Source organism: Chenopodium album, chromosome 1 (assembly GCF_948465745.1).
Source record: "Chenopodium album chromosome 1, dcCheAlbu1.1, whole genome shotgun sequence".
NCBI classification, from domain to species: Eukaryota; Viridiplantae; Streptophyta; class Magnoliopsida; order Caryophyllales; family Amaranthaceae; genus Chenopodium; species Chenopodium album.
Window position 1 is genome coordinate 28,275,267 of NC_137834.1, and position 22,631 is coordinate 28,297,897.

Sequence of the window (22,631 nt, forward strand, 5' to 3'; positions counted from 1 at the left end):
GTCAAGCTAGTCTTAGCTAAGTCCTTTAATCCGTTTCAACTCGTATAACATAGGATAATAGATATTTATTTTTATTTTTTTATTTTTTTATACTCATGAGTCATAACTCTCCTAGAACTCTACAGTCAATCTTCCTAGTTTCTTGTGATCGATTTTTGTGCTAACCGTAACATGTGTTCTTTGTCTTTGACTGTGGTTGATTTTATTTATGACTAACGATTGCCAATGGACTGTTTTCACCTAGTAAATAGCATAAACATTAAAATTGGACAAAATTAATCAAGTTAGTTTGTCTTTTAGTCTTCTGTGCTATTTGGTCATTGGATCCTTTGTTTTTCACAACGTCCTCATGTCTAGCCATGCGATCATACCACGAGTCTTAATAAACTCATCTAATCACACATGTTGAGTCATTGCACACACTTTGTCTTCGAGTAATGCACTATATAGTTTATGATCGTATACTAGCTGAAACCATGCATGCATCGTTTTCCGTCGAAATTGGAATGAGTGGAGTATTTTCCATCAGATTTCAAAATTATTGTTTCATACACTCTCCTTTCCAACCCGAGTATTGAGTGACTGCATTAAGTGAGTTCATCCTTACACAGTACTCGAGTTAAAAATCACTAGGCAATAGTTGGAAGAATAAGGGGAATGTCACTCCTTCTTTCTTTCCTTCCAATCAAAGCATCAACAACAACAAACTTTTTTCCTCACCAGACGACATGAAGTAACTCATAAAAACCCACGAAGACAAAGCACGATGCAAGCTTCTCACCAAGATTTCATGTTTTCTTCTTATTTCATTTCAAAACCCTCCCCCCTAAAAAGTCTAGTATAGGTTCTCCTTATCCATGTGTCACATTTCTTACCTTCTTCATAAATGAACATCTCTTTCTTAAATTCGATCATGTGATTAGCAAAAAAGAAAAAAAGAAAAAAAAAATTTGTCAAACTGAACATAAGGTATACCAATGATTTGTGGTACCTTTACAACCTATTCATGCCTTATTAATCACTCAATCACATATCCATTTCTTCATCAACCACTTTGAGCCTCGTCTAACGATTGAACTTGTTATTCAACCCACATTCACTTAACCCTGGGATGGGAAGGTGTGCAATTTATGTGACATTCAGAAAGCAAGTTCAAAAAAAAAAAAGGTAAATAAAAAAAACAATGTCTAAAGGCAAGTGTTCCATTGTCTTCGATATGAACATGTCTCAAATTGCGTCTCTCATCGAGTGCTTGGTACCGTGTCTGAGAAACATGAATGCTAAGTGAGTGATGGACCGCATGATCTGAGATTGTCTACATTGGTTCAAAAGAATTAAGAAAAAAGGGGGAATTTAAATAAGAAAAATATATGAAAAATAAAACTTGCAAAGTCTAAATTTTGAAATTCACAATTATACATCTTGGGGATTCTCTCGGGTCTTGAGCCTTTTACCCTTTCTTCTTCACCTATACGCTTAACCACATTACAACCCTTGAAAGACCTCTTTGAGGTGTATATACACTTGTGCAAAGTTCGATTACAACTACGTTCGGCCTGATTCCTAATGGATACGTAGGCAACCTCACATCGAGGTGCGGCCACATTCATATTCACATTCACATTCATATCCATGCATGATCGATTCAAAGAATATCCAATGCTTATCCCTATGACCCTATCCATCTAGAGCTAGACTTGAGGGCCTGAACCCACATAATTTAGCCTACCTAGCCTAAAGGGTCACCATCTCGACTCTTCTCACATCTATTTCCCTGACCATAGCCTTTGCAACCTCACCTTAGTATCACTTTCACACACTTTTTGCACACATACATAGTCATATCATCTTTCCCTTAGAAACTCGACCTTTATCATGAAATCTTGTTTCAACACTGTGCATGCTTCATCATCTTTCAAGACAATATTCATTAGAAGAAACATTATATACTTGCACAGCTCCCTAACTTGAGAAATATTCATTGTTTCATGCATAGCATATCGTGCTTAGGTCAAGACCTAAGCAACGTTCATTGTGAAGTAATCAATTCATCTATATACGTGCTTAACTTCCAAACCTAAGTGACGTTCAAGATCGTTTCTTTACGCCATATATGATGCTTAGCTCCATCACTTAAGTTCATTCATCTATCGTGTCACATGATGTAATTGTCCTTAGCCTCCTGACCTTGGCCTAAGAACATGCATCATGCATACATTATTTTCAAGAAAAGCACGGGTGGAAAAAAGTGCATATGTAACAGGCAAAAAGGGGCTATTCGTAACGGGCACTGGTCGTTACGTATGCGGCCGTTACGGATAAGTGTTTATTTGTAACGGATAAGTGTTTATTTGTAACACGCAGTTGAAATGCCCGTTACAAATAACCGTGCCCGTTACGAATAACGGGTTATTTGTAACGGACATCTCCTCTGCCCGTTACGAATAACGGGTTATTCGTAACGGACATCTTCCATGCCTGTTACAAATAACCCCGTTATTCGTAACGGGCACCTGTTGTGCCCATTACAAATGATCTATGAGCCAATTAAAAAAAAATTCCAGCAGATGTTGGACAGCTAGCTAGCATAAATTTTATAAATAAATGAGAGAAAATTTTATTTTATACAATGTATGTATATGCTTCATATACAATCTGCTTTTTCATTTATTCATTATTTCCTAAAAAATAACTAAAAAAACTAAAAAGAAAAAACAAATGTCAATTGAAATTCTGTGACCCTAATTGCAAGCTCCTTGTAAAAAGTACTCCATAACAAGGTTCCTATATAGACCTGAATCACCATTAGTATCTCCACCTTGAAAGAAGAAATCTGCATCAAATTGCGAAGTTATAAGAGCAAATACTTACAAAGTTACAAGTATTGACCAAACTATAATAGCTTACATCTAAGGCTGGCAAAAACTAACCCGACCCGAACCCGACCTGAAAAAAGCGGGTTAGGGTTGAGATTTTCGACTCGAAAACTTAAATGAGTTGACACGAACTCGAACCCGAAATTAAATGGATTAGATTAAGATTGAAAATCTCAACCCGAAAACGACCCACTTAACCCAAAATAAATTTTAGGACAAAATCATGTCGGGTCAACCCCAACCCGAACCCGACCTAATAACCCGAACTATTTTAAGTAAAATAAAAAAAAAAACGTAAAAAGCTTTAAAAGTGTAAATTAGCCCAGCCCAAATTCCTAAGTGGCTTCCACATATAAAATAAAAACCCTAAATTTTCATTTTCTACCCTCATTTTTTACCAGCCGTTTACCCCCTTCTCTGTTCTCTCTCTTTAATTTTCTCTCTCCTCAAAAACGACACACTAAAAAACCCTAAAAGGCTAAAATCACTTCACCATTGTTTTATCAGAGTTCTTCCAGTCTTCACAATTATTGAATTCGACTACAATTGTTATCTTCTCACTCCCATACGGTATTTTTCTTGCTTATTGTTCTTAATTTATGAGTTTATACGAATGATTTTGTTATTTTACAAGTATATACAAATTGATTTATGCGAATTTATGCTGGTTTATGTAATTATACAAATTAATATATTGATTTATGCGAATTTATGCTAGTTTATGTAATTATACGAATTGATTTATTCACATTTATGAGAATTTATGCTGATTTATGTAATTATACGAGTTGATTTATAAATTTACGCGAATTTATGCTAGTTTATGTAATTATACGAACTGATTTATGCAATTTTATGCGAATTTATGCTAGTTCATGTAATTATACGAATTGTTTTGTGGATTATATGAATTGATTTTGTTATTTTCATGCTAATTATTGATTTTATGTAATTATACGAATTGATTTAAGCATTATACTAATTATACGAATTGATATATTGATTTTGTTATGGATTATACGAATTGATTTTTTTGTTTATTTACAAGTATCCAATTTTTTGGATGATAAAAGAATTAATTCTAGTTAATGTAATTTGGATGTCCAACAATATTCTAGAACTTTCTTCTAGAGAGGAAGAAACTGATTCAACAATGGATAATAAGGGAAAGAGAAAAAGCCACAAAGCTTCCCCTAAAAAACCTCGTGTGCTTCTTACTGGTAAGAAACGCCAACATCCCCGTCCCTTTCTTCTGATGTTTGCGTGCATTTTGAGTTTTTGGATGAGCCTGATGAAAATGGTAATTTTATTTGCAAATGTAAAAAGTGTGGTGTATGCTTTAATGATGATAGTAAGAATGGAACAGGAAATCTTCATCGTCATCTTAAAAATTGTAAACAGAGGTCATTTAGGGATGTTCGTCAAATGATTTTACAGAAAACATCTTCTGGTTTAGGAAATAGAATGCCTGAATTTGATGCTGCTTATTTTCATGAATTGTTGTGTCTTGCTATTGTTGAGCATGATCTGCCTTTTCAATTTGTGGAGTATAAGGGTGTTAGGAGATTATTTTCTTATCCGAATCCTAATTTCAAACCTGTCTCAAGAAACACCATTAAATCTGATGTGCTTAAGATGCATAAAAAGGAAAAAGAGCAATTGAAAGATGTGTTGGCCTCTTCTTCTGGTAGAATTGCATTGACCTCTGATTGTTGGACTTCCATAACCACTGACAGTCAGCTCATTATGTTGATAAATATTGGTGTTTGCAAAAAAAGATTCTGAACTTCTCTTACATTGCTTCCCCTCATACCGACATTCATTTATGTGATCATGTGTATGGGTTGTTAAAGGAATGAGGTTTCAAAAAAACATTTTTTCAATTACATTAGATAATGCTTCTTTAAATGATGTTTTTGCTGAAAATCTTAAAGGGGAACTTGATTTGATTTATGGTGGAGAATTTTTTTCATGTAAGGTGTTGTGCTCACATTCTTAATCTAGTTGTTCAAGATGGTTTAAAAGAGATTGATGGGGATGTGTGTAAGATTAAAGAGAGTGTTAAATATTGTAAGAGTTCTCAAGCTAGAAAACAAAGATTCTTAAGTTGTGTAGCACATGTTGAACTTCAATCAACTCGATCTTTACAACAAGATGTTCCTACTAGATGGAACTCCACTTACATGATGCTTGATAGTGCTTTGTATTTCAAAAAGGCTTTAATTCACTTTCAAAAAGTTGATGCCAACTATGTTTATTGTCCTTCCATGGAAGAATGGGGTAGAGTAGAGAAAATATGCAAGTTTTTATAAGTTTTTCATGATTTCGCACTAGCCTTTTCTGGAACCAAATATCCTACTTCCAATCTTTACTTTTTTAATGTTTTAAAATTTAGATAGTTGTTAAAAATTGAAATGAGAAGTTCCAGATCTTTTTATGCAAAAAATGGCTTACAAGATGCTCGGCAAATTTGGAAAGTAATGGGCTGATTTTAGTACATTTATCGCTGTGGTGTTGGATCCACGATATAAGCTTCAATGTGTCCAATGGGGTTACAAGAGGATCTATGGAGTCAGTGTTGAATATGAGCTTAAGTTCTCTAAAGTTAGCGATTCTATAAGGGAATTGTACAATTCTTATACTGCATCACAATCTTCATCAAGCAATGAAAATCTCAAATCTACTTATTCTGAAGTTGTGAAGGAAGCTGATGATGATATTATGAAGGTAGACACTTCTTCCCTTATAATCTGATTTTTATAAGCTGACTTGTGTATTATGAGATTAATATTCTGATTTTGCATAGTGTGGCTAATTTATATAATCTGATAATTCTGATTTTTATAAGTTCATTATAATATGATTTTTATTATCTGATTTTTATAATCTGAATTTTATAAGTTCATTCTAATCTGATTTTTATAATCTGATTTATAAAAGTTGATTATAATCTAATTTTTATAAGTTGATTATAATCTGATTTATATAATCTGATTATAATCTAGTTTATATAATCTGATATAATTTGATTTATATAATCTGATTATAATCAGATTATATTATCTGTTTATAATCTGATTATATAATAATATAATCTGATATTTATGATTTGGTTTTTATAGGATTTTGATGCTTTTTGTGGCTATGAACTCAGATATGGATATGTATTATGAGGAGCCACATATGCCTCGATCCAGCAACATTGATATTTTAGCTAATTGGAGAACTTGTTCAGTTCGTTACCCTGTTTTAGCTCAAATGGCTAAGGATGTTCTTTCTGTTCGTTACCCTGCTTATTGGGCCTTTAGTACCGGCAGTCGGGTACTTGATTGTTATAGAAGTTCATTGAAGCCAGAAACAGTGGAGTCCATCATTTGCTTAAGGGATTGGGCTTTTGGGGAAAGTAGTAAATAATGTTATATATAATGTAATATGATTTTATTTCTTATGTTATGCACTATTAATGGTAACTTGTTTCTTTTTTTTTTTTTTTTTTTTTTTTTTTTTTTTTTTTTTGTGTGTGTGTTTTGTAGACTCTATGGATCCTCAATTGGAAATGCTTTGTGGATCAATTATGAAGCTTGAGATGGAGAACAAGAATGATACGCCACATACATCACTGATTTGAAAAACTTGAAAACCCTTTTGAATCCTCTAATGTTATTTGAGAACTTGAATATTTGAACTTGTTTGGTTTGTAATTTGTTAGTACATTCTTGGTTTGTAATTGATAATTAGGTACCGTACTTAGACTATGTTGTTTTATGTTGGACTATTTCCTATTTGTTAGGTTTGATTGTTTGAAGCATTTAATGTTTGCGGTTTGAAACTTGGCTATTCACTTAAAGGTCATATTTAGGTTAATTTCAGGTCAAATTCAGGTTAATTTCAGGTCATATTTAGGTTAATTTCAGGTTGAAATAACCTTATTTGAACTCAAACAAAAAATTGGGTCAAATAAGGTCATTTTCTGGTTGACCCGAACCCGAAATAATCAGGTTCAAGTTGAGGTTTTCAAATGGATCAGGTTCAGGTCAAGGGATAGCTGACCCGAACACAAACCCGATCCGACCTAATTGCCAGCCCTAGTTACATCAGTATAAAATTAATTATGATTCTCAGAAATCATAATCATTCTACATAATGGGGAAGCAGATTTCTAAGAGGAGAGAACATTACTTAATGTGTTAACTGGAATCCAATTAGAGATAGAAATTATACTTGAAATTTGAGTGAGTGACAAACATATAATTTGAGTCATAATCTTTGAATTGCAAGTCAAATCAAGAGCAAATATTAACCAAACAAAATTATGAGTAATTTTAGAAGAGTTTGATATGGAGAAACAAAATAAAATCCATAATCAATAAAAATGACAAGATGACACACCTCGAGTTGAGAATATAACAATGATACAAGACTTCAGCTATTTATCTACAAAGAGAGCTTAATTAGAGAGGAACTTCCATGAACAACTACCTAATAAAAAGAACGTATCTAGAAAGCAAGGTTTAAAGAAAGGAGAAAGAGGGTGTTAACACCAATTTCCTTTTACTTAGATACCATTTGATAAACGAAAAGCAGGGAGAACCAAAACAAATTAATGAAATGCTTTTACTTACAACATAGCCATTGTTACCCAAAACATGATTTTCTCTATTAGCAACCCATACAACTATCCTAGGATTGGAGCAGTAATACCATATACCCAAATACCTGTTTTTGTTGAACCTCTCATCAGGAGTAAAGAATCCAAGCTTAAAAACTTTGCTTGGAGATAGTAAGTTGCTTTGGCTACTATTATTGATTTTAGAGCCATCTGCTAAACAATAACTCGCGCTATAATGAGGTATAAGAAAGGAAAAGAGCAGCATATATAAGAACAACCTAGGACAACTCAGAGACATGATGAATAAAGAGATGTACTTCTGATTAAATCACTTCAATAGGTAAAAAGCAACATTTGAAGCTGTTGTGAAGGTATTTTCAGCAGCTACGTGGGTTTCAGTAAGAAATCAGAAGGCAACCATTTAAAATGTATATGTAGAAAAAATAGAGTGTTCTACATATGGACATAACTCTCTGGGAATTCATGCTCCATCTACCTGATTGAACGCTCTGAGAAACAAAGGGTACATCCGAGAATGTTGAATTCACCAAACCATGGAAGCGAGTGTCTTTTAAACCCACGGTGTCCCATCCACTCGCGACTACAAGTTTCAAGGGCTCACAAGGGGTCTCGGTGGACAAAGATCTTCTTCCGCAGAAGTTCAATGCCAACGACATCCCGAAATTCAAAGCAACTGATAACCCTTATTTTCATTTAAGAGCTTTCGAAACAATAATGAGTATTAAGGGTATCGATAAGAAGGTTTTCCCCTCTCTGTTCTCACTATCCCTCGAGACCGTTTGCCAACAATGATTCTTTTCTCTCGAGAAAGAAAAGACCTCTACCTGGGAGTCCATAGCAAACGCTTTCGTTGATAAATACAAGTGCAACATTCAAGCTGACACTGACCATAGAGAACTTGAAATCCTCAAGCAGAAAGAGAACGAATGTTTCACCTCTTTTTTTAACAAATGGAGAGAAACCTCAGCTAAGATGATTGAGGTGCCAAGTGAAAAAGAGTCTGTAAGGTTAGTCATCAAAAACCTTCAAGAAAAATATTCCAAGCATCTCAAGTATCAAAATAATCTCCATACCTTCAAGGTCGTCTACGACATTAGGATCAATATTGAAGACGACCTGGTGAAGTTAAAAGCTACCAACAATAACTCCAACAGTGGCTGGAAAGGAAAGAAGAACGACAATCCTTCTTCTTCCAAAACCACCCACTCAAACAACGTTAGCACTTTTAATTTAGGTGGAGTCCTTGCTATGAACAAATCAAAGACAAAAGAAACCATTTAGGAGAAACTTTACTCTTATTGCCATGAGTTATGACACCGCATTTGATCGATTAAATGCAAAAGGTCTTATAACTCCTATTGGACCATTAGGGAACCACCAGTCGAAAAGAGGTCGGCTAATTGAAACCCCAATGCACACTGTAAGTATCACCAAGGCAGGGGTCATCTCACCGAAAACTGTTGGAAGCTTAAGGAAGCTATCCAAGACTTAATCGATAACAACAAGCTACCATTGCCCCCTGCCAGTAAGAAGTCAAGCATTGATAATGCACCTCTCGCTCATGCCTTGGCTATCTCTGATGAGGAAAGCGAGGTTGACCCCTCGTCTCTCATTAAACCTGTCAAAGAAATCCATGCCATTGAAGAAGACGAGGAGATATTCTTCGACGCCATGGATAGCCTTCCAGAACCGGCAAGTAAAGAATACATACAATCGCTCACACTGTCTATGATGGAAGGATCGCATTTACTACGTGAAACTCTCAAAGCTATAAAGGAACTTCAAAAGAAATATGACGAGGTTCCACTCCCGAAAAATGAACCTAAGAGAGAATTCACACCCATGGGAACGATTGATGAGACAAAACGTTTTCCTTTACAAGTCACTGAAAAATCCAAGAAAAGTAATAGAATTTACACTCCAATTGGGATCCCATATGCACAAATGTTCGAAATGCTCTCCGGGAATGGCGAGATCAAACCTCTCGAACCGAGACCATTCGAATCATTAAAAAGAACAGATAGATATTACTGTCAGTATCATCAATCATGGGGTCACACTATCGAAAACTGTTTCAAATTCAAGGATTTAGTTCAAAAAATGATTGATGAAAAGAAACTATTCCAAGTTCCACAAGAAGACGATGCAACCATTAATGGAGTTTGGGATAGTGATGAAGAAGATGTCTACTTAAAAGATATAGTAGGGTCTCCACCGTTGACTTTTGGACTGAAGAAGACTCATCGATAGACGTCCTCACAAGATCCGGGAGAATGCAACCTCCCGTTTCCACACAACCTATGCCGACCAAACAATAAATTCCCATACCTATCATTGAAGACAATGATATCGTTAAGCAGTTTAAGAAGACAAAAGTTGAGATGAACGTATGGAAACTTTTGGCGACATCTCGAGAACATAGGTTGGCTGTTATGAATGCCTTGGACAAAATAGGGATAGATTCTGACACTACTCCTGAGGGGTTAGCCAACTTCCTCACAAGTGATCTTCCTAGTCCAATCAATTTGATCACCTTTTCTGACAAAGATTTACCTCCAGAAGGTGACAAACATTACAAGGCATTAAATCTCACAGTAGTTTGCAAGAGAATGAATGTCCATATGACTCTTGTAGACAATGGATCGACCATCAACGTCTGTCCACTTAGAACTGCAAGGATGCTAGGCATAAGGGATGAAAATTTAACTCCGTCTACACAAGGAATAAGGGCCTACGACAACACTCGTCGTCAAGCTCTTGGTAAAATTACCATTAACGTAACGGCGAGAGCAATAGAACATGCTACTACTTTCCAAGTAGTAGACATTAAAGCTTCGTTCAATTTGCTGTTAGGGCACCCTTGGCTTCGTGACCTAAAAATCGTCCCCTCATCTCTTCACCAACAAGTAAAAGTTATAGTTGGGGGAATTTCTATCACCATCGATGCTTCGCCTATAAGGATCAAGTCTATAGAAAATCCAATCATTAATGTAGAGCACGACGAGGATGATGAAGACTTATGGGGCTTTAACGAATAGGTCTCCTTAATCTAGGAGGATGAAAGGACCCCTCTTTGCCATGACCCCCATTCTAACATGATTATAAATGTTATTCTGAAGAAACAAGGACATTTTCCTGGGATGACCCTAGGAAAGAAGAAAGGAATAGCAAAATCGCTAGAGTCATCTGGCCTCCTTAAGTTAAACACTTTCGGACTTGGTTTCGAACCGACTCGCAAAGATCTCAAGCGAGCCCAGGAAAAATCAAAGGCACGTAAAGACGCTCGCACTCAAAAGAAAGCAATCCCAATGGATCAGTACCCTCTTACACTTAATGGTCAATTTATAAAAGAAGAAAAAGAATATCCATGTCATGAATTTCCCGAGCCATTTGTTGTAAACGGCGTAAGGCAACCGGGATTTGAGATTTTCTTGGATTGTTACTTCATAGATGAAATCCCAACTCCAGTCCATAAGGAGAAAGCACCCCCATGCTTTGACTTTAACGTCATGGGATTACTATTTGGGCGAGAAAAGAATGAGCCAACTTACAGAGAAGATAACTCCTCGCTCATTCAAACAGTCTTACAAAGCGAAAGTTTCGATCCCTTGAAGCTAATCACTCCAGCTGAAGTATCACTACAAAGGTGGCGCAAGACTATCAAGGTGACCACTCCAAGTGGAAGAAAAATAACCATCACGACAGGGCAAGGACCAATGTTTGAAGAGTCGTCTGAGTCGGAGTCTCTCCCTATAGAGTCTTCTAGGTCTGTAATAGTAGCACCTTCCCCTCCTATTTCTTCTCCTAGAATAGTTAGTGATCAAGTCCCATCCCCGCCCCAATGGTCTCGGTTTGGCGGGTGGTGGGGCGGGAATGGGGATAAAAACCATACCCGCCATGGATGATGGGGCGGGGGTGGATTTTAAGTTTTACCCGCCCCATCCGCCCTCACTTTGTACCCGCCCTATCCCCATCTCATACCCACATCTATATATCTTTTAAAGCAAAATTACATACTTTTATTCTATTTATAAAATAATTACATGAAATACAATATTAATTATAATACTTTGTACGACACTTATATTATAACATAAAAATGTGTATAAAATGTTTTATTTTATAATTCGTATTAATTATGAAAGATTGTGTATTTGAGATACGGATATTAGGTGGATCTTGGGTGGGGATTAGGCGGGTCTTTGGTGGGGATTAGGTGGGGATGGATATCCAAGTGGGGGGTGGGGCGGGGATGGTTTTGGAGTTGTACCAGGTGAGGCGGGGATAGGGATGAAAATTGGACCCGTCACGGGGATAGGGATGGGGATGAAAATATTATGTGGGGACGGGGATGGGAAGGCCAACATCCACCCCGCCCCGCCCCATTGACATCCCTACCTGAGGCTGAGGCTGCGGAGGCTACTGCGATGACGAGCCAACCTCGTACATCCCACCACCTCTAAGAGTCGAGGTAGCCTCTCCCTGACCTACCGGCACAGCATGAACACCCTCAGAGGAGGAACCTGAGCCCTCTACCACATCAGTACGGGCAGCCTCAGAACGACCACCCCTACCTCCTGAAGTAGTGCGGCAACGTCTCGAGCTAGACCTCGCCAGATCCCTCTGACCTCAAGTCTCGTGCGGGTACGAGAAGGAATGGGCTGACCCTGCAAAAGGAATTAAAATCAGAAACAAGGCAAAATCGAAGCGATAGTGCAAAAACATATGAAAGAAAAACTACAACCTGAACGGCGTCGTCCTGACGACAAGTAGCCACGTTCCTCATCTGGACAAGCTGGCTCCGGAAGGCATCTATACATCGTGTCATCGCCGAAATCATCTCGCGCGAGAACTGTCAAAGAAATAAGTCAATAAACATGCATAATATATATGAACAAAAGTTGCAAATAAAAAAGCTTACTCGGGTTTGGTGGCGAGGAATCGACCGCTCTACGAAGCGCTCGTCCTCAGGACCCGCCGGAGGAATCATCTCCTCAATCGGCCCATATGTATCTTGGTAATGGATAGACATACGGGGTAGCACGAATTCAGCAGCATCGTCCTGATAAAGCAAAAACAAAGCCAATGAAGCGTCACTTAAGGGCTACTTAACGAAAGGTAAAAGCTGAAAAATCGTACAACCACATCATCATCCGGTACAGGAAATGTAGCTAACAACGGCAGTAGCTCCTCTGCATAGCATCGCCCAGAGATCGTGTAAGATCGCCAAGGGTACCAGCTCCCTCTGACAGACTCAACAACCTCGCAGCGTTAAACATGTGACGTGGTGGAGGAGCAGAAACGGCAAAGGTATCGGAGGAATGCTTTGTAGCAACCCTCTCTCCAAGGTATGTAGTCGCTCCATAAGTCCCCAAGAAATAGCAACGCTCAGCAGAATATTGTGCGGCTAACCTAAGGACTACCAGGCCGACCCACGGCCGATCCAGCACCTCTGCAAAGAGAATCAATCAGGCGAGAATCTATCTAAAGCATTACGAAATGGCAAAAGAATCATACCGCGATGATCCAGTCTCTGACATACGCAGTGGACATCCTCACACGGCGGCTGCCCCAGGAAGCACTGATAGGAAACCTGCGCGGCGGTGGTCTCGACGGTGCAGCAGAAGGGAAGTATTCATAGAAACAGATCTACAAGGAATTAAAATTATCAGCAAATCCTAGCTAAAATGTAGAGCTAAACTTTATAGGGAATAATGTTTACCTCTACGACCCTCCAAAAGCTGGACAGAGCAACATTCGTCCCAAAGGACCGGTGTCGACACGAGTCTCTCAGCGCTCGAATGAAGTCAGCATAGGCCAAGCTGGCCCAGTCGTAAGTCCCGATCCGATATAGATCGCGGACGGCAGGAAGGTAGTAAAACAGCGCCCTACTACCCTTGTCAGGGGAGAACGTCCCAGAACAAACTAAGCGCAAAGATGTGCACCCGCTTCTTTTGGGTGGTCGCACAATCGTCAAAAGCCGCTGTTAGAGTCGAACGGCAAATCCCCCTAGCGCTGAACTGAGACGACTCTACCTCAGCTCGAGCCCGAAGGGTAATCGGCCCAACAGCTCCTCGACTTCAGGGGAAAAGACGTCGATCCCGCTGTCGAACGACAGTGGCACGGAGCTAAACTTCAGACCTATGATGAGACTGAAATCGGTAGGAGTGACCATCATCTCACCCCAAGGAAAGTGGAAAGTGTTGGTGGTGTCCCAAAAGAACTCCACCAGAGCACGAGCTACATGGTGACCCCCGCTAGAGGCAACGTCCTCCACGGGCTCATGCTCCCGTCGAATGTCTCAGGACCGTGAACCAGAACCTCGCTGTCATGCAGCTAGGCGAACCTTAAATACTATAGTATCTTGATTTATGATAATTATGCACAATGTAGCATGGCTAGACAGCGAGGTTTCGGTTCACGGTTTCGAGACATTCGACAGGAGCATGAGCCCGTGGAGGACGATTCCGAGCCGTCCACTTTGCTTGGTCGACTCCCTGAGTGGGACGAGCGGACCTTGTTTTTTTCCCCTGTCCACCACATTTCTGAGAGGGTGAGACGGGGTATCACCGTTGGGAGGACGTGTTGTCATGGCTCCGGCTGTGACGGGTTGGGCAATCTGTACCAGATGTACATCGCCAGAGATGTCGAGACGAGACTCCTATGGGAGTGTTGCGGTCTTACTGCGCTGTACGAGACCTCCGAGGCAATGGTTGCCTCCAGCGGGGTCACCATGTAGTTCGTGCTCTAGAGGATTTCTTTTGGGACACCACCAACACTTTCCACTTTCCTTGGGGTGAAATGATGGTCACTCCTAGCGACTTCAATCTCATCACATGACTGGAGTTTAGCTCCGTGTCACTGCCGTTCGACAGCGAGATCGACGTCTTTTCCCCTGAGGACGAGGAGCTGTTGGGGCCAATTACCCTTCGGGCTCGAACTGAGGTAGAGTCGTCTCAGTTCAGCGCTAGGGGGATTCGTCATTCGACTTTGGCAGCGGCTATTGACGATGATGCGACCACCCGAGAGCAGCGGGTGCGCACTTTGCGCTTATTTTGTTGTCAGGGACGTTCTCCCCTGACAAGGGTAGTAGGGCACTGTTTTTTACTACCTTCCTGCTATCCGCGATCTACATAAGATCGGGACTTACGACTGGGCCAGTTTGGCATATGCTGACTTCATTCGAGCGCTGAGGGACTCGTATCGACATCGGTCCTTTAGGACGAATGTTGCTCTGTCCAGCTTTTAGAGGGTCGTAGAGATAAACATTATTCCCTATAAAGTTTAGCTCTAGATTTTAGCTAGGACTTGATGATAATTTTAACTCCTTGTAGATCTGTTTTAATGAGTACTTCCCTTCTGCTGCACCGGCGAGACCATCGCCGCACAGGTTTCCTGTCAGTGATTCCTGGGGCAGCCGCCGTGTGAGGATGTCCATTGCGTATGTCCGAGACTGGATCATCGCGGTATGATACTTTTGCCATTTCGTGATGCTTTAGATAGATTCTCGCCTGATTGATTCTCTTTGCAGGAGCCTGAGGTGATGTACCGACCGTGGGTCGGCCTGGCAGTGCCTGGGTTAGTCGCACAGTATTCTGATGAGCGTCGCTATTTCTTGGGGACTTATGGAGCGACTGCATACCTTGGAGAGATGGGTTGCTAGACAGCATTCCTCCAATACCTTTGTCGTTCCTGCTGAACCACGTCACATGTTTAACACCGCGAGGTTGTTGAACTTGTCAGAGGGAGCTGGTACCCCTTGGCGATCTTACACGATATCTGGGCGATGCTATGCGGAGGAGCTACTGCCGTTGTTAGCTCCATTTTCTGTACCGGCTGAGGATGTGGCGGTATGATTTTATGATTTTTCAGCTTTTACCTTCCGTTAAGTAGCTCTTAAGTGACGCTTCATTAACTTTGTTTTTGCTTTATCAGGACGATGCTGCTGAATTCGTGTCACCCCGTATGTCTATCCATTACCAGGGGACATATGGGCCAATTGAGGAGATGATTCCTCCGGCTCTAGAGGACGAGCGCTTCGTGGAGCGATCGATTCCTCGCCACCAAACCCGAGTAAGCTTATTTATTTGCAACTTTTGTCCATATATATTATACATGTTTACTGACTTATTCTTTTGACAGTTCTCGCGCGAGGTGATTTCGGCGATGACACGATGTATAGATGCCTTTCGGAGCCAGCTTGTCCAGATGAGGAACGTGGCTACTTGCCGTCAGGACGACGCCGTTCAGGTTGTAGTTTTTCTTTCATATGTTTTTGCACTACCGCTTCTATTTTGCCTTATTTCTCATTTTAATTCTTTTTGCATGGTCAGTCCATTCCTTCTCGTACCAGCACGAGACTTAAGGTGCGGAGGGATCCGACGAAGTCTAGCTCGAGACGTCGCCGCACTACTTCAGGAGGTAGGGGTGGTCGTTCTGAGGCTGCCCGTACTGATGTGGTCGAGGGCTCAGGTTCCTCCTCTAATGGTGTTGTGCCGGTAGGTCAGGGAGAGGCTACCTCGGCTCTTAGAGGTGGTGGGATGTACGAGATTGGCTCGTCATCGCAGCAGCCTCCGCAGCCCTTGAGGTTGATCTTGGGTGGACTGGTCCCACGTTGAGTTTTCCTCCTCCTGCGGAGACTGAAGCTGATACTGGAGCTGGAACTGGAGTAGGTGGAGAGGTTACTCCTCATACGACGGAGTTTTATGCAATGATGGGTTTACCTCCCCCAGCGTCGTAGTTTGTACCTGTGCTTTTTATTATTTATTTGACTTTGTACAAAACTTTGCCTTTTAGTTAGACTCATTTTTTAGACATATTTTGTATATACCTCGTACATCCCATATCCCAAGGATATATTATGATAATTCCCATATCAGTTCTAATGAATGCATAAATAGTCCTGATCCATCCACATCGCGACTAATGAGTAAAGGAAAAGAACGGCATATATAAGAACAACCTAGGATAACTCAGAGACATGATGAATAAAGAGATGTACTTCTGATTAAATCACTTCAATAGGTAAAATGCAACATTTGAAGCTGTTGTGAAGGTATTTTACCAGCTACGTGGGTTTCAGTAAGAAATCAGAAGGCAACCATTTAAAATGTAAGCTACATAGTTTTTTTTGGTTTTATATGTAAGATAAGACACTGATATTATCTCTTACAAGTACTAGACAAGTACACAACACAATTTTACTCCTTTGCTTATACTGCAATATTGATGCTACAAACTCAAAAGTCAAACAACCAAAGCTTTCAGTATATTGCTGAATTATTCAACAAATCAACAGCCACGTTATTAATGCTAAGATTTGGACTAGAAGACAATTCTACGGTAGGATTTTTACCAATGTATAAAAAATTATGGACCCTTCATTTGTCCCACTTACTTAAAACTGTCTATAAAGTAAATCCTGTTTGAAATTGTATTTAACACCAATCATAAAATCCATAAAAGGGAGGGAAAAAAAGGTGGCTACAAGTCTACAACATTAAGGCAATACGCAAATATGCATAGTAATCTTAATAAACTAACGCTTATTAGAATTTTTTGAAATTAACATGACCTTTATCTATGAATCTATGATGAATATTTTAGTGGTAATCATCATATATAACATTTTTTTAATCCAAATTCAACCATTTATTTGAAAAAGGATCAGAGCAGTCATTTTTCAACAAAAATTTTGACCTCGAACCACCGCCCCCAAACCCACTATAAACTCGGAAAGCATAGCTGCACCGTATTAATTTTGACATAGCCAGGGGATGGTTTCTGCCAGCAGCTACCCGAACAACACCCCTCACTCCAGTCCTGCACCCAACCATAGACACATACTTCTGGTAGTCCTCCACCAGACGAACAAAACCCATCGCTCCAACTACACTACTTTTCCACAGCTCATTAAAAACAACAGAATTTTTGTTTCATTACTTAAAAACTTTTCCCATATATCATTATTCATAACACTTGTGACAAAATTCAAGAACCAAATTAATAGAATAAACCTAAGCTATCATAATTAAAACAGTTCCCATCATCGATATGCATTATATAACATCGCCTCAATCATGAAATAAAAATCAGAAATTTTCTTGTTCTTTAAAAATCTATAAAATAAAAAATAAAAATAATTTTGCAAATAATTTTAAATTCAACAAAATTAACCAATTCATAATTTCAAAAGCTATACATCATACAAACTCATGAAAAAACATGTACTAAAAAAATTTCAATTCCTTTTAAATACCAGAAATTTGCGAATCAAACAAGCAAAAATCGTTAAAAGACGATAAACAAGCATAAAACAACAGATCTGAACAAAAATAATTAAATCAATACAATAAACCACCATGAATCAACCATATCAAAATCATAAATAAAATTCAATAAATTCACCTTATTCGATTCAAATTTCACCAGAACTAGTCAAAAAAAAAAGCACCGATAATAACAAAATCAAAATAAAAAACGAAAAGATCTTATACCTTGGTTGTTTGAGGATCCCATCCCAAACTTGAAGTCATAGGAAACTCGGTAACTCGTTTAGTTTCCATTGCAAAAAGATTTGAATTCGATGAGAGAGAAAGTCGATTGAAAAGCTTCCATTGCATACTCGGATCGATATCTCACGGCTTGGTGATTGACGCTCCAGGATTAATCGACGAACAAAGTTATTAATCAAGGGTTTTGCAGAGATCTGGAAATAAATCGAAGTGAAGAAGAAGGAGAAGTGCATCTGGGGGACGTTGAAAGTTAGAACAAAATAAGGTTTTAAACCCTAGAGTTTTATTTAGTTGTAATGGGCTTTACATTTGTCTGTTACAATTATTAATTATTCGTAACGGGCATTTATTTGTCCGTTACAATTATTAATTATTCGTAACGGATATTTATTTGCCCGTTACAAATAAGTTTTTTCTATAACGATCATATATTTTGCCCGTTATAATTATTTTTTTGTAACGGATTTTATAATGCCCGTTATAAATAGGGTGTTACAAATGACAACATTTCCACTAGTGAAACAATTCAATCCATACGATTCATTTCGTCTTGCTCAACGAGGAAGTTCAAAACTTCTTCCCTTTTTCATGTCTTTTCTTTGAGGAAGTTCAAAAACTTTTTCAAATTTTTTTCAAGAAAGTCAAAAACAAAACTTTTTTTTCACGTCTTTCTTTTTCGGGAGAAAGTCGGTACCCTCCACTCATGACAAACATGATGAAATTTTTTTGATTTTTTGCATTGTCGATTGCTTGTGTTTGCACACACACATCATCTACACACACAACCACAAGTTATATATACACATGTCATGTCATGTCAAGTCAAGCTTGGTCACGTAAGTTGGTCAAGTCAATCATAGTCTATACAAGTCCCTTGGCAAATTTTATTGTAGATACATTTGTTCCCTTCTTGCTACCCATGTTGTTGCCATGACCTTTTGTTGTTTATTAGCCGCATTACAAGCCTATTTTGCCCCATTGGTTACTAGTCCCAAGCTTGGCTTGGGGGAGCTATTAGTGAGTGAGGTGAGGGAGTTTGTAGTGTGCTTATTATTAGCACAACTTGGGTGGGCTTTTGAGAAGTTGTTTTGTTTTTGATCATTTTTATTTTTGATGAATTGAGAGTTATATTTTCTTGAAAAAAATAAAGCATGAAGTTATGAAAAAAAAAAGAGAAGTTCAAGAAAAAAAAAATAAGTGAACTTCAAAAGAAAAAAAAAATGTTCAAATGTTCTAGTTGGAGGTTAGTTAAAAGGAAAAGAAAAAAAATAAGAGCCTCAATGAAAAAAAAATTCAAGTTTGAAAAATAAAGTTTGTTTATTCACTTCATTTCTTCATTATTATATCTTATGAGTGAAGTTGTAAGAGTTGGGTTTATTTATTACGATTGGAGTTTATTTGGTTGATGTTAGAGTTGGTTATGTAGGAGATGTATGATCACTATTTATTTTGATCATGGGTTTTATTAGGATATTGCTCCTTTAAGCATAGCTTTTCTCTCACTTATTCCCAAATTTATCCTACCCTTTACCCTAGCCTTACATTACAAGCTTTAAAGACCTTCTGACCTTTGTGCATAGAATTGTATGAATGTGAAAGTGTTGTTTATCAATGCAAGTTATGATTTGGCATATTTCGAGTCGACTAGTAGGTTTGAGCGTTCATTGTTTTATACACACGAGAGTGTGAGTTAGGATGGCATTGTTCACATAAAGGGGTTGGATGGAGAGCGATCGAGTACATCTTTTACTCGCCACATAAATGAGAGTTGAGTGCGTGAGCACTAGTCTTGAATTCTATATGCTCTTGTGGTTTGCTCTGTTTGACAATTGTTAGGGAAGATTGGTAATTAGATGGATTTGATTGGTTGACTTTGAAGCATGTTTATTTGATTTACCCTGGATCGTTTGTGCTTGATTTTTACCTTTTGGGGTGAAGCATATTTATTGATTCATTGATGAGATCTTTGCTTAGGGACAAGCAAAGGTTTGGCTTGGGGGAGTTTGATGTGTCTATTTTATATAGTATTTTACCCCCGTCCATTGGTCATAATTAGTAGTGTTTTTGGCTCTTTAGAGCCACTTTTATTACTAATTGGTGTTTTCTAGTGTTTTCGTAGATTTGGTTGACTTTTGCAGGGATTTATGCTTTTGGAGTATTTTCCCGAGATATTTTGGAGCAATCACGAGCATTGGAGAAGCACGACCAGATTCTATAGCCCAGGGCCGGTTAGAGCTATCGAACCGGTGATTAAGGGCTCGGTATAGGTGATACCGGGGCATTTGGACCGAGTATTCAAGACCGAAAGAGGAAACCCAGATTGGCCCGAAGAATAGGAGCCCAATCGAAGTCCAAATAGTGGCCCAAATGAGCCGCCCGGCTAAAAAGGCTGGCGCCCGGAGGCGCGCCCGGCCGGGCGGGAGAAGCTTAGGCTGGCGCCCGGTGACGCGCCCGGCCGGGCGCGAGTTTAGTATTAGAGAGAAAAAAGGCGCCCCCGATCGGGCGATGCCTCGCCCGATCGGGCGGTCTCTTAGTTATTCTTTTTAGAATTCTCTCTCTAAACCTTTGTTCTTAATTCTACTCTTAATTCCAGATTTATTTTGGTAACGATTCCTCTTCTCTTAATCTTAGTTATTTATTCTATCCCTTTAATCATGTCTTATTTTATTGCTTTGATTTGTTTAGTTTTTAATATGTGTGAGTAGTTTTATTTCTAGGGTTTGTGGGGATCCATAAATAATATAAAGGGGTAAATTGTTGTTGTTAATTATCAATGCTAGATTAATTTCCTATTGATTGATTTAATGCTCTGTGACTAGATTTACGCAGATCTTTTATGCATGAGTTTAACAATATTGATTCGAGATTCGACAGATGAGAATTGATGTTTAGGTCTAGTTTCAATAGGCAGGTTAATTTATAAATGGTTAAGTCGAGATTCGAGAGATGAGATTTAATACCGGTAGATTAATTCTGTGATTGTAATACGTAGCGAAAGCCCTTTACAATCTGGTTAATTGATGCATTGATGATTGACTATTATTGATTATTGGTATTGCATGATAATTTCTTATTGAATTGTTTTAACGTTTTACAATTGCGGCTTGTAAAAGTATAGCAATATTAAATTGATGAATCGAGCAGATGTTAATTTGATATTAAAGGCTATTTTCAATGAGAACTTAGATCTAGTAAATTGCGAGAGCCTGTTAGATCTATGCTGATTAATAAATTGCGAGAGCCTGTTAATCGTGTTATTTATGCAATATCAATGATTGATTACTATGTTTTACCCTGGAGTATTATTTATTGGTGAACCTATGCCCTAGAACCTTTTATATATTGTTTTCCCTCTATTTCTATTCTTTGTAGTTTAGTTTCATACTCAAATATAAATATTGGTTACTTAGATAATTTAGATTATAATAATTAATTAGGAGTAAAAAGGCTTGTTTCCCTGTGGAGATCGACCCTACTTCCCTATCTACTTTAGTTAGAGGATTTTGGTATTTACTTTTGATTAGGGGATACGACTTTACCCTGTCAACAACCTTTCACCGCCATTATTGGTCGGGTTGAGTATTTAATTTTTGGAGTGCTTAAATCCATATTCAATCCTAATACATTTCATAAACCAACCCAATTCCTAGCCCGTTTCTCCAAACCATAACTTATTTTCCTCTTTTCGTGCCTTTAAACCCAAAATAATTCATTTCGTGTCCCTTAAATTCATTCATTTCGTGTCATATTTATAAAAACAATTCATCTAGTTTATTTTGGTCTATAATCTGGGTCCAATGATTGAATAGTTGGATGGGGCTTACAAAGATCTTTCCAACGATATATTATAAGCCCAAATCCGAGTTACAACGAATAAGTTATGGCCAAAATACTAAAATGAGCCCAAACCGAACCTAAGCACACCTTACCTACGACCCAATGATCATGTGGAGGGTCCAAAAGCTTTAATTCCATTCCTAAACCAATAGGATTAATTATAAGCTTCTATAAGTTTCTAAAAGATCTTAATTATCCTTTTTGAAAAGATAAGATAAAAGAGTTTGAAATTAAATAAAACTTTTCTTTTTGAAAGCCCAAATTCTATTCGAAATGAAAGACATTCAAAGATAGTCAGATATTATTTTCGTGCCTTATAGTTTTAATCCAAATCTTATATAGTTGTATATCCCTTGAAATTATCTTTCCAATGATATATTATAATAACAATTCCGAGCTATAATGGAAAAAAGATATGAATGAAATACCAAACTCTATCCAAAACTCACACCGTCCCACTATTTCAGCCATATCTTTTATTCTACAAAGGATTTTAATCTGATTTTAATTGAGTTAGAAATTAGACTTTAACATCTTTCCAACGACATATTATTTATCTTATCTTGATTTATGGATCAAAAGATATGATAAAAACAAAAACCGTAAAAACTGATGTCTATCGCAAGAGTATTATTCCGATTCAAATTCTTATCTTTTCTTAATTCTTTGACCCCTCTTTCTTCCTTATAAATAGAGGTCATATCACCCTTTTTTAAATCATCAACAAGCTTGATCATAAAATTATTCTCTTCACCCTCTTTAGCCTAAATACTA

The 22,631-nt window shown here is 38.2% G+C and overlaps 1 long non-coding RNA gene across 1 annotated transcript; it reads right to left on the reverse strand.

The window, feature by feature from the left end:
• Positions 1-2,568: 2,568 nt before the first annotated feature.
• Positions 2,569-18,252, reverse strand: LOC145577751 (uncharacterized). Its single transcript, XR_014098835.1, has 2 exons — positions 18,003-18,252; positions 2,569-2,833 (listed from the first exon to the last, which is right to left on the reverse strand). It is a non-coding gene; the product is annotated as an uncharacterized LOC145577751 (long non-coding RNA).
• Between the last annotated feature and the right edge of the window lie 4,379 nt (positions 18,253-22,631).